Source organism: Periplaneta americana, chromosome 6 (genome assembly GCF_040183065.1).
Source record: "Periplaneta americana isolate PAMFEO1 chromosome 6, P.americana_PAMFEO1_priV1, whole genome shotgun sequence".
NCBI classification, from domain to species: domain Eukaryota; kingdom Metazoa; phylum Arthropoda; class Insecta; order Blattodea; family Blattidae; genus Periplaneta; species Periplaneta americana.
The window spans coordinates 165788741-165802463 of NC_091122.1; positions in this window are offsets into that span (position 1 = coordinate 165788741).

The following is a 13723-nucleotide window of genomic DNA, read 5'->3' on the forward strand; positions in this document are numbered from 1 at the left end:
AACATTAAGGAAGCCGTGAAAAAATCAACAAGATTCCAGACTCATCATAGACTGGGGGAAAAAAAAGACACGACGTATATCACGGCCTGCTGGAGTATAGTAAACACAGAAAACATTTTAAAGCAACAATGTTGGAGATAAATATTTTTGTTTTGCAAATTTGCCGTCATTGAACAGAAACCAAGATGGAGATTTCATTGCAACTAATTAGAAATTCCTTTCAGGTATGTAATAAACGATCTTCGCACAAAATAATGTACGATACACGAGCGGTATGTTTTCTTTCAATTCTCGGAAATTAAAAAAGCTCAACTACGTTTCGCTTTTTCAAACTTTTCCTCGAACATGAAAACTTCAACATACCGCTCTTGTAACCTATATTACTATTTTGACACACTTGAACAGCATTATTATTTCCTCTCCCAAGAGCTCATCTTTTTCCTTTGTTTCAATGAATATTTTTTTTTATCCATGACCATAACGAAAAACATGCCTTTACTAAATACTTTTGCGTTTGTAAAGTAGGCTTTTATTCAACATTACTTTATTCCACTAGTGAGATAAAGACTTTACCTCACAGTTTGAACTTTATCTCACAGTTCATTAGTATTTTCCTAGTACCGGGCACACACGTATACTTTTCCATTCAACTATTACTCAAGAAGTTACTAGATGTCACTATATATATTTCTGAATTATAGACATCAGCTCAAAAAATTTGAGTGACCACAAGGGTCCTACTTCTTTATTACCATTTCTTAAATATACATACACTCAATCTCCTTCTCTTTTCTCTATCTACTACGTTGTAATTTGAGCATTGCATCCATATCTAATATGTATTTTTTTTTAATTTGTAATAATTTACGTTTTGGGAGGCGAGGAGACTTGAACCTGCGAAGTTGGGTTTATAGGATTTTAAAACAACACGCGTTAGTCAACTGAGCTAAACGGACACAATGATTAATTACATTTTAATATTTCTCTTAAGTTTACAGAAGTAAAATGTGAAATTATTTTAATCACATTAGTCCCATGAACACTTCTAAATAATCCCTGAAACTTCAAAAAGATGAAAATACACGTTTAAACTGAAAAAAATATATATTAAAATTATATAATTAATTATAATTTGTTATTTATCCAACGCCTTAGATACTATTCTTCACTAATCATGGCCTCCTACATCATGACCTACCTAGCACACGTATCGATTCTAAAATCCATGCCATGATATGTGATTATATGAGGACTTATTTTCAACGTATTTTCTTTTATAAAACATAATTTTTCGTTACGGTTATGGATAAAATTACGTATGGTACTTGTGAGCGTGATCTTTATTGTGCTCGTGTAATTTAAGCATTCGACTGATGCCTCGTGCTTGAATCTTTCCACTCGCGCAATAAAGATGCACTTACCTCACAAGTACCATAAATAACTATTATTCAGCAACAATGTCACATAGGATTTCACCATATCTGATGGAGGTTTATTGTAATGTTTGGACCAGTAATAACTTTTTCCACAAATTAAAAGCTTTCATTCCTATTCTATCTATCTATATCTATCTCGTGGTTCCCATTTAACTGTCAGCACAATGAATCTCAGCATAGTCACAATGATGTGTGACTAATTAGCAATTTGCTGTTTTATACGTACCTACACATTTCCTAATCTTCTTTTACAATTTTCTCAAGTTACACAGTATGAAGTTACCTGTTCGAATAATAACTCACTGACTGGCATTAATAACCAGACTGAGTGATTAAAGATACAGTTTACAAAAACAGTAACAGTAAGAACTTTTCTCACATTATAATACTTTTCGATAAATTGCTTAAATATTGTAGTTTCCACATTATGCAGATTCTGTATTACACAAAATACATAATACTAAAATGTCTATCATCATCATCATCTGTGGTCATACAGCCCTTTTAGTTTAGCCTTGACCTCCTTAAGAATTGCCGCCCAATCTTCCCTCTCTAGGGCTCTCCGTCTCCATCTCTTAATTCCTGCTTTAACTAGATCATCCTGAACATCATCCAACCATCGTAGTTTAGGTCTTCCTGCTCTTCTTTTACCACTTAACGTGGCATCTAGTAATCTCTTAGGAATATTATTATTGTCCATTCTGATAATGTGGCCCAGCCACTCCAGCCGTCTAATTTTTATATCAGTAACAATACTTGAATCTTTATATAGTTTTTGTAGTTCAGAATTGGTCCTAATTCTCCACTCTCCCTTATCATAAATAGGGCCATAAATTTTTCTTAAAATTTTCCTTTCCCACGTATTTAAGATGGTTATTGCTCGTTCAGGTAGAGTCCAGGTTTCGCTTCCAAAAGTCACTGTAGGTTTAATAATTGTTTTATAAATCCTCACCTTCATTTTTTTTGGAGATATATCTGGTTCTTATAATTTTATCTAATGCTCTGAGGCTTCGATTGCCAATGGCTATTTTATCCTTGATCTCAGTTAATATGTTGTTATCCTCGGTGACTATCGAGCCGAGATATCGGAACCTTGACACTTTCTCAAAAGTAACCTCATTTAAGACAACAGTTTTTACAGTATTGTCTCTCGTGGTTATGTTATTCATATACTTTGTCTTTGTTCTGTTAATATTTAAATTTGAAGCATTTGTCTCATTATGTATCTGTTTGAGGACATCATCTAAGGATGACACATTCCATGCAAATACAGCTACATCATCAGCAAAAGCAAAGTATTGAAACATTCTATTAAATATGGTTCCCCCTGGATTAATAGCAATCTTTCTAATAATTCGCTCTAGACCAATATTAAATAAGAGTGTTGATAAGGAGTCACCCTGTCTAATTCCATTATGAGTTATGAACTTTTCTGATAATTTATTCTGTATTTTAACTTTATTTTGTGTATTCATTAAGGTCATCTTGGTTAAGGCAATTAACTTTCTAGGGATTCCAAATTCTGCCATTGCATCAAATATATAATTCCTATTTATTGTATCAAATGCTTGTTTAAAATCAATATACAACTGATGTAACGGTAAGTTAAATTCATAAAATTTCTCTAAAATCATACGTAAGGAAAAAACCTGATCAGTCGTGGATCTTCCCTAAAATGTCTATATCAGGACTAAAAAATGTTTTCACATTGGACAAATTTCTGCCTTGCACAATTTTTTCTGTATGTACATGTACAATACATACATAAAGAATAAATCAGTATGGCAAAAGAAGTCACAAAGTAACTTCTCCTGACAGGTTGATTCTGTGCAGAAATACAATACTAAATTTAGTTTATAGATTTAACAAAACAAGTTCTTTGAGTGACCATGGTTGACGTTTTTCCAGGGTTTTCCCTCAACTCAATATGAGCAAATGCTGGGTAACTTTCGGTGCTGGACTCCAAACTCATTTCGCTGGCATTATTACCTTCATTTCATTCAGATGCTAAATAATCTGAGATGTTGATACAGTATCGTAAAAAAAAGAACCTACTAAAAATTGAGTGACCAAACAATCAGATAAAAGTGCCATATGCTTACTAACAAAAAATTTTGTAGAAGTTATCTTAAGTACACAGTCCTCAAAAGTTCCAGGCTTTTGTAGCACAGGAGATAGGAATTTTCTAGAGCATGTGCGATATAGGGAACAAAATTGTTGAAATTAATGCCCTACAGAATTCAAGCCCCAGGATTATGATTATAGACATACTTATGTACTTGAATGTTCGAAAAATTAAACAATGAAGAAACTGATCCCAGATCGATTTTATTTTCCAGTGAGGCTTGGTTTCATCAGAATGGCCACTTAGCATCATAACGGATAGTGGTCAGAAGAAAAGCCAATATCATAAATGAGTCTCCACTGTAGGATGCAACAATAGGAGTGTGGTATGCCATCAGTTCCTCTAGCACTACTGGGCCATTCTTTCATGAAGGAACAGTCAATTATTGTATGAGGTACAAAAAGAAACATTTTGGAATCCTTTTTTGTTTAACATATGAGAAACATTTCAAGGTATATTTTTAGCTCAACAAAGCCATAGATCATTCTGCTAATGTATCCAAGCACAGTTAATACTGTTTAAAAACGAACTAACCTGCTACACAATTATCAGCACAGAACAAATGAAAACCAAAAGGAAAGTTAAGGTTTACTAATATAGGTTATTGGAGCAATCAAAAGCTTCCATTAAAAAATGAGTTATCAACATCTTTTAATAAAGAAAATTTTGCGGAATTTCTTGACAATTTTGAAAATTTATCTAGTTTTAAGAAACCACCTATAGTCCCGTCGCTCTAATTTCCGGCAGCCAATCGCGATGCAGGTCGGCTACATTTAAATGTGTGCGTCTTGTGATTCACTGAGGAAGACATTATTCATTTCTTAAGGCTCGATAAATACTTAATATAATCGCCCGCCATTTTGGCTCTTTCGTTGGCATTCGCAGAAAGCACACGAAGACATTATTTGCCGCTCAATTATTTGCTGAATTACAGTACGTTTGATTCATTATCATAGGAGTTACGACATGATAATGTTTAACGGTGTGGCAAATAGATTCCTCATATGGTAGCTCGGCAACGAAAGAACAAAAATGGCGAACGATACTACCTACTTAGACTTTATAGAGCCTTCACTTCCTAAGACGTAAGCAAAGAGGACGAGTCACGCCAGGAATAACAGCATCGCGACTGTAATTCGCTCTCATTTCTCCACCATATAAAATGACATCACAAAAGTAGTATCTGTTGTCAAGAATGTAAATTGGCGTACCCCTAACATATAACCTGTGTTGGACAAGCCCGTGGCCCAGGTAACACAGGGGTTTTCTCTGGAAGCTCCAGTTCCCCTGTGGCATCCCAACAAATCTCCATCATCATCATCATCTCATCTCATTGAGGGTGTAGCGTAGACCAGCCTCCTATGGCACATCCTGGACAACAACTGTCAGTAAATTGATCAACACAACTGACTTCAAATGGGTAACTGATGAACAGTCAAGTACCCTACATTGGCACCAATAGTAAAAAAATCAATTATAACCAATTTAAATAAATCGCAACAATATCTGTAAAAGATTTGTAAGGTTTACAGATGTGAATGTTGACATGACCTTTGATGGTACATTCGCTCATGTACAACACGAATTTCAAACGAACTCATGATGGTGTATCTGTAATTAAAAGAAAAGTGATTTACATACATCAATCCTAATGTTTTCTTCACACACTATTATGCCCAAATCTTAAAACATTTTCTTTCTGAATAATTTATCAGTAATCAAAGAATGATTACTTTATCAAGCACTAAGTGATCTTTCGGAATTTTTTCAATCATCTTCTAAAAGAACAAATACTTTGCAAGATTGTGTACAGTTACGCCAATCAGAACTTCACCTTACACTATTTTATATATTCAAGAATGGTATCTGTTTCGTGATTTATCGAAAATTATATTGAATTACTTTCAAAGCTACGACAATGAAGCAATTAAATCTAGTATTTTTGAGTGATTTCGAAACAGCATTTCAATTACAATTATTTTCGAAGATAATTTACACAAATTTTAATCATCTACAATAATTGTACAATAACATTTCGTACTGTTGCAAGAAAATTAAGTACAATAGGCCTCAATTATGTCATAATAAACAGGAAGGGGATGATGGTTAATAAAAAATGACAGATAGTTTTATTTGAATAGATATCTGTGCTTGCTTATAATCAGGGAACGGATTTATATGGACTAAAAATATATGAAATATGTAAATATATATGTAGTTATTTTTACCAAAATATGGAATTAAATATGGATTTTTACCAAAATATGGAATTAAATATGGACTTAAAATTATAAAAAAATGACTATGTACGTTAAATATTGGTACATTTTAATCAAACTAAACAAAAAATATAATGGACGTACCTTATCTTCCAATGTAGTTTCAACAAAACACAATTTTTATTGTCTGTTACCATAACAATAGGTTACAAACATTTCTTTCAAGTGCTGAAAAGTGAATCTTCTTCTATTGTCTCTGAGGATAGATTTATACTGACTAAAAGAGCGTTCGACGTCACAAGAAGTAACTGGTACATAATTCAATTTCACAATGTCTGCTGGGGATAAGTCCAAGTTAATCTTCACTGTTGATTCACCACTCATCACAGCAACAACCTTTTGTAGTTCTTCATATCCAGGGTTTTTTGAAAGTACAGTGTCCACCTTAGCTCTTACTGCATCTGCAACTTTACCTCTACCACGATTCAGTTGTTCCACAGTACTATTTATAATTTCAAAACTTTCAGATAGTGAAAGGTGCCTATTTTGGAGACTTTTGAGCGTTTTTATGATGCATGAAAATGTATGCTGAATGTGAGCTAAGTCATTCTTCACACTTATGTCACAGGTAACTGTTTTCGCAGTATCAATTGAGACTGCATCTTCAGAGTCCAATGCAAGGAGAACATTGTTAATAGAGTCTATATGTTCGGCATAATATTCGACTGCTTCTAGCCATGTACCCCATCTAGTTAAAATTGGCTTTGGTGGCAATGGAATTTCAGGGTACATTTCTTTCAACACGTTAACTCTACTGGGAGCTTTGAGAAATACTTTTTTCACTGATGAAATCAACAAATCTACTTTAGGGAAATTGTCTCTGACCACTTCTGCCACACGATGAAATGCATGCGCCACACAAGTAAAATGAGTCAATTTAGGATATACAACAGATAATGCTTGTCCAGCTTTGACCATATAAGGGGCAGCATCGCTAACAAAGAATAACACATTATCGTACATAATACCCTTTGGCCACAGGATACCCATAGCTTCGTTGAACAGTTTAACTATAGTTTTGTTATTGCACTTTTCTAGAACATCACAATGTAAAAGAATTCGTTCAGAATATTGTTCACTTAACAAACCGATAACTACATTACCAACAAGTCTACCTTCTTTGTCGGGAGTCTCATCAATGGAAACCCAAATTGAACTATCTTTAATTTCATCTCTTATCTTCTGTATTGTCTCATCGTAGATGGATGGAGCATACGTCTTCCTAAGTGTTGACTCATCCGGGATTGTATGTTGAGTATATTTTTCAAGGAATTCCCTGAAGACCTTATTCTTTAGTTTGTAGAGAGGAATATCAGCAGAGATGAGAGAATGGCACAGGTCGATGTTAAACTCAGATCTTACATTCGATGTTGTTGGTTGTGTTAAAAACAATTGTCTCTGCTTGGAATTTAGTTGTTTGTTGGCCTGATGTTTACTAGTTGTAATGTGTTGTTGCACCAGGAACTTTTGTGTAGATGATACTGCACACTGACACAAATTACAAAATAATATTTTATTGTCAGTTGATAAACCATCTTCTTTAAATTCTGAAATGTAACTTGTTAGTTTTGATTTTAAATTGACTGAATGACGTACTTTTGGCATATTTACCGTCTTTATAGTATGATTTACAAAACTGAACCTATGTGTACTCTGACTGGCATTTAACTGTTGAGCTGCACAACTGAAGTCTGTCAAAAATTTTAAATTAAATTAATACAGTTTTGTAACTTACTTTCCCATTGTTGATAGGACTGCTAATTTTCAAATAACTCTGATGTTAAAGGGATTACTGAACATGTGTTTAAATCTCTATTGTTGAAATGTATTTTTAAAAGTTAATGGAATTTTGTTTTGTTTTATTGTTAAACCTAATATAATATGGACTGTTTTATATGAAATATGGAAAATATATGGAAATTAACGAAAATATGTACTAAACTCTAAAATATGGAAAAATATGGAAAATAAAAGTAGGATTTTTCAACCCTACACATTGTGAAACATAAAGATAATGCAAAATATAAATTATATTAGCTTTATAAGTAAATATGTATTTACATATAAATCCTTTCCCTGCTTATAATATAATACACTGGTTGGCATCTTCACTAGTTTCTATTGAAACCAGATGAAAATGGCTGCATCCAAAGTTTGCATGCTCGACTCCATCATTGTTTTCATCTTTTTTTAAAGCTCTTCATTATCGATCCCTTCATTGTTTTCATATATTTTTTTTTTAGTTCTTCATTATCAATTCCTTGTTTTCATCTTTTTATTAAAGTTCTTCATTATTGCATTCCTTCACCGTTTTCATCCTTTTTTTTTACAGTTCTTCATTATCGATTCCTTCATTGTTTTCATCTTTTTTTTACAGTTCTTCATTAGAAAATTGTTCAGTTACCCTTATTTTGATATCAATATTAAGTACAATACATTCCCTCTTGAACTCGACATGTTCAGACAAGAATACCAGTATAGTCAGTACCTTTAACTGTTAAATGAAGAAAAAGGAGAGTGTGGTGATGGTGGTGGTCAATGAGACAGAGCCATTGTTTGTGTGACCGGAAGCTTTGCTTAAGTACCAGCCCTCACTTCAAAATCAAGATTTAAATAAAACTCCAGGTATCCACTACACACGGTATTAGTGAAACTTCTTAATCTGTAAATGTGCAGTATTTTTTTTAATGTTCATGCAATAAAAAACGATAAAAGGGTTAAATATAACACTTGTACACTCGATAATCTTCACAATTTATAAAAGAAACAATTGGTTGATCGTAGTCATCTTTATCTACGAAAAGAACCACAGGGCATTCACAAAATGTCTCCATCAGATTCTATTTGTCAGCATCTTCACCTCCTTACATGTTTTCCCTTCCTTTGTAATTTTCTCAATAACTGTTAGTCTCCATGGTGAGTTTTGCCCTCCTCTTCCTCTATTCCCTTTAGGATTCCAGTCTAAAGCCACCTTTTTAATCGATTCACTTCCCTTCCTTAATGTAAGTCCTTCCAATTTCATTTTCGTTTCTTTATTTCTAATTTAATTTATTATCTGTGCTATTTTTTTCCCCATAAATCTTTATTTAAGATTTCTTCCAGCCATCTCATTCTTAATATTCTTTCTTAAACATCTATTTGTGAATACCTTCAATTTATTTTTAATTATTTTACTTGTCTTCCAGGTTTGACAGCCATACAATGAAACTGACTTGGATGTTAATACAGAAAATCTTCAATTTAGTATGGCCAAGGCCATATTTAAGGGATAGTAAATTGGACACTTGCCGAGGGTGGCTGATTTTAAAATGTTCAAATAACAATAACTGGAAAATAACTGATTAACTGAATTCAGGTTAAATTAATTTTTTAATAACTGGTTAATCAGTAACCGGTTATTTTCAAATAACTTTCCATCCCTAATTAGAACCCCTAAATACAGCCCTGATGTATGTCTTAATATGAAACTTATTTTCAGATTGGATACAATTGGATAAACACACTATTAGCTTTCTTTATTCTATTTATAATATCCTTAAGGGCTCCATCATCTTTGCTGATTACACTCCCCAACTGAAATTTGGAATGTCCACCTGTTCATTCTTCTTCCACATTTCTGCTCTTTTTCGCTTTGGTTCAATTTTTGAAGTTCAGTTGCACACTTCCTTTCACATCACACTTTCGTTTGTTCAGCTTCTGATTTCGGCATATTTTCTAGCATTACTCTTCTAAAAAATGTAACAGATGTCCTCCAGAACAAGAACTTACAACTCCAAAATCTTCAATTAGAGATACAGAGTATCGAACATTTTAGATCTGGGCATTGTGTTTGTTGGAGGGAAATAATATTCTCAAAAAGGAGATGTTTCACTAAGAATTCAATACATGCTGGAAATGGAAAAACCATGTAACATAATAAGTGAAGCTGTTATTCCAGGGAATTCCTCAATTTCACTCACTGGTTTCGACTATATGTCACAACACGCACTGAATGGCAGCAACCTTACTTCCACTAATTTACACATTATAATAATAATCCGTGGCGCTACAGCCTGTGAAGGGCCTAGACCGGCTGCTGGCCTCACGCCCACATGCCGAAGCAGAGGTGGACGATCATCCAACCAGAATAGAGGTATCGTGTGGTTAGCACAATGATCCCCCCAGCCGTTATAGCTGGCATTCGCAACCGGATTTCGCTACCTATCGTAGCTTCCCAAGTGCATCACGATGCTGGGTGGGCACCGGTCCCATACACTGGCCGAAATTTCATGAGAAAATTTCTTCCCCCATGAGGACTCGAACCAGCACGCATTTCGTAGCGCGAGTCCTAGGCAGGATGCCTCAGACCGCGACGCCACAGCACGGGACAATTTACACATTAGTTTGTGTAAATTGGTGCAAAACTGCAAACATCAACAAACAACTTTATTATGTAACAACATAGCAATGTACACAATCCCGTAATAACAACACCCAAAGCTCTTTTAAAACGTGTCACAGAATTTTATTTCACAGCATTCAACTTCCAAAGAAATTACGCTTCAGAAGAAAGACAACAATCTCAATGAGGATGAACAAGAAATGTGCTGTTGACAGTTGTATCTGAAAAAACTAAATTAAATTAGTTCATTGCTGAAACAATATACAAGGAAAATTGTAAAATATACAAAAATTCTAGCACTCGCCTGAAAGAGTGATTTTGTACTCAGGGGAATAGATTTCATTATTATTCAAACCGATGCTAAATTTTCTCAGTTCAAAAAGAAATATTTCCATTTAAGTTACTATATTATCAGAAATATAAAAATAAATAAATCATTCTGTGATATACTGTATATAGATTATAAGTGTGTGATATATTATATTATTTAATATACTTCAATTTAATTGTCATGTTCACTTTATTGGAAATCCTACGAATGTATGTGGGGGGGGGGGGGGGAAATATCACTGAGTTTAACTCAGTAGCAAATCAAGATAAAAATGCCAAATATCAATATTTTATTTTAATTTTCAATAATAATTATACATAAAATCTTGTTAATATAATTTCTGTCTATAACCATTCATTAGAAGTACTGCGTCTTATAAAAGTGACTCAAAATAGACTCTAAATCACGCAATACTTCTAATGACAGGCCATTGAAGACAGATTACATTTATATATATAATAGCTACATTTACCATCACCTTGAAATTTCAAACATAGGATGATACTTTAAACCCATCAGTAATACAAGAACAAACAAATATCATGGTGACTGGCAGGTAGATGGTTTATAAAAGTAAACTTCCTAGGAACTACAATATATTATAATTATATACACTAGTGATACAACATTTACCTTTAAATAAATGCTAATGAGATGGATATCATTTGTACAAGTATCACATCAAGTTGGATCATTTTGTAGGGTGAATCAAAAGTTTATACTAAGTAATTTAATTAAGTTAATATTTTTAATGTGTGTTTGCTGATGATATTCTATGGCCTGACACTGAGAAGGCAGTTCTTACAACCTGTAAACCAAAAACTATACCAATGCAATACAGTAAAATCTTCATACAACAGGACAAAATTTCACGTACCTAGTTACAAGGAAATTCTTTATAAATGGGTAATTTTCAGTGACATATTTTCTGGTACACACACATTTTATTTTTCACTGTGTATATATATCCACATAGTAACTCCACCATTAGACATTACGTTAATATTCAAGTTTTAATTATATATAATTTCTAGAACACACTGCATGTTCCTCATTTAGTTTTTATAGGAAAACACCACATGTTTATTTACGAATTACATGTTTCACGTAAAAATTTACTATCACTTCAAGTCTAAGGCAACTCTGGCCATTATTCTGGCCTTGGAGTGCATCATTTTCATGACAAGACTGCACTTTCGTCTGTTATGCTTTTGATTTTCTTCAACATACAATGGACACTGCAGTGATCAAATTTTTGCATGGGTATAGTCTACGCAGAATACATTTTCTGTTCCTATGACTTGTCTGGTGCACCCACCAGGTGCCAACGTGAGCATGTGAACACTGCTTCCTGGTGCACTAGACGCTTGTGATCATCATTATTGAAATATTATTGTAGAGGGTTCAGCAGTTCGTTCTCAAGAATTTCAGCAAGCTGTTCTGAAGTGACGTTAAGGTTCAGAAATATCAAAATAACACAGGATATAGCTCGAACAATGCAATTTACAGTAGAACCTCTATTATACGTTGTAATAAAGGGGGTAGGCCAAATGGTTAATCGAAAAAATCGGGTAATCCGTACCATAAAAGACTTCCGTAAATTTAGTGAATAATATTTACACTTTCGTAATTTCCTCCATATGGCGCAGAGGGGTGGACATTGGTAGAAAGTAAAAAATCTAAGATTTTGGCAGTGGAAATGGATGGAATACGACGTGGTGCCAGAGTTTCCAGATTAGAAAGAAGGAGAAATGAAGAAGTGAGACGGATGATGGATATGGAGGAGACAGTGATGGACAGAATTGAGAGAAGAACTCTTCAATGGTATGGACATGTCAGAAGAATGGAGGAAAGTAGGTGGCCTAAAACTCTTTTGGAATGGTCACCTCATGGTAGAAGGAAGCGGGGTAGGCCAAGAACAACCTGGAGAGGACAGATCCATAGATTGATGAGTGACAGGTCCCTGGAAGGAGATGAATGGCTTGACCGGGAAGATTGGCGAATGGGAATGCAGGGTAACCGCTAAATAGTGGAGAAACCCTCAGAAGTAAAGTAAGTAAGTAATTTCCTCCATAGTTTTGTATTTAACACGCTTCGTAGTGGATCAGAAATTCAAAAAGTTAAGTCTGGTTGTCAATGACGGGTTTTTAAGAGGCAAGAATATTCCTTGTAATGGCTGTCTGTGGAAATATATTAACAGTGTAGGGCTGGTATTGTACAGTTACATACTTTAGACACTCCAATTTTGTATTCTGATACGAGATTAGCAACAGTTTCTCTTTCCCCAAACCACTCAATTATTTACACTTTTTTTTTTTCGATACTTAGTACAACAAGATTTCTTTTGACACCCGTAGAAGGCATTTTTTGTAGAAATTATACATTAAGACAATTCGAGCAGTAGACCATACTGTGTAAGGGAAAAGGCTTGTTAATAGCACTCCGTAGAAAAATAACGTGCTAATATAATGTAGAGTACTTCATATATGTCACAGAAAAAAATCGAGAGAAAGACAGATGGATAATCCGCCAATCGGTTAATGGAGTGATGGATAATCGAGATCCTACTGTATTGGCATGTTACTATTTTCTGAAAATGACACATTTCAAATGATCCCCTCACTTTGTTATAATCTTACCTATATAGAATTTTTTTTGCACTATGTCGTTGAGCAAGAATCGTTATGCAGTTAGTGAAAAACACTGAAATACTATTACAGTGACATGAACTCAGAATAAATAAAGATACCAGCAGTGAAAAATAATGTTAGTGTATTAGTGTTAGTGTATTAAAAATCAACTTTGAGTTAGTGTACACTTCTTAGTCTTTATTGGTAGTGCACGCAAGCTGATACATATAAGTAGTCTGTTGGCTATTATGTATGAATATTACCCTGAATCAAAAATTACTGTTCCTAACAAGAATTCGCTAATCGGAGGAGAGTATAGTTGACTGGAATTTTTCTAACTTCGTTTAAGAAGGGTTTCATTATAATGAAGGCAATGTGTTCATTAATAGAAGTAAAGATACATTATAATGCATATAATTTCAGTAGCACTAAAGGTTCAATTCAAAATACAATTTCTCTTTATAGAGAACTTCTTATGGCAGAGGTTTTACTGTACTAAGAACTGAATGCTTCACCCTAAAACATCACAAAATATTCATGA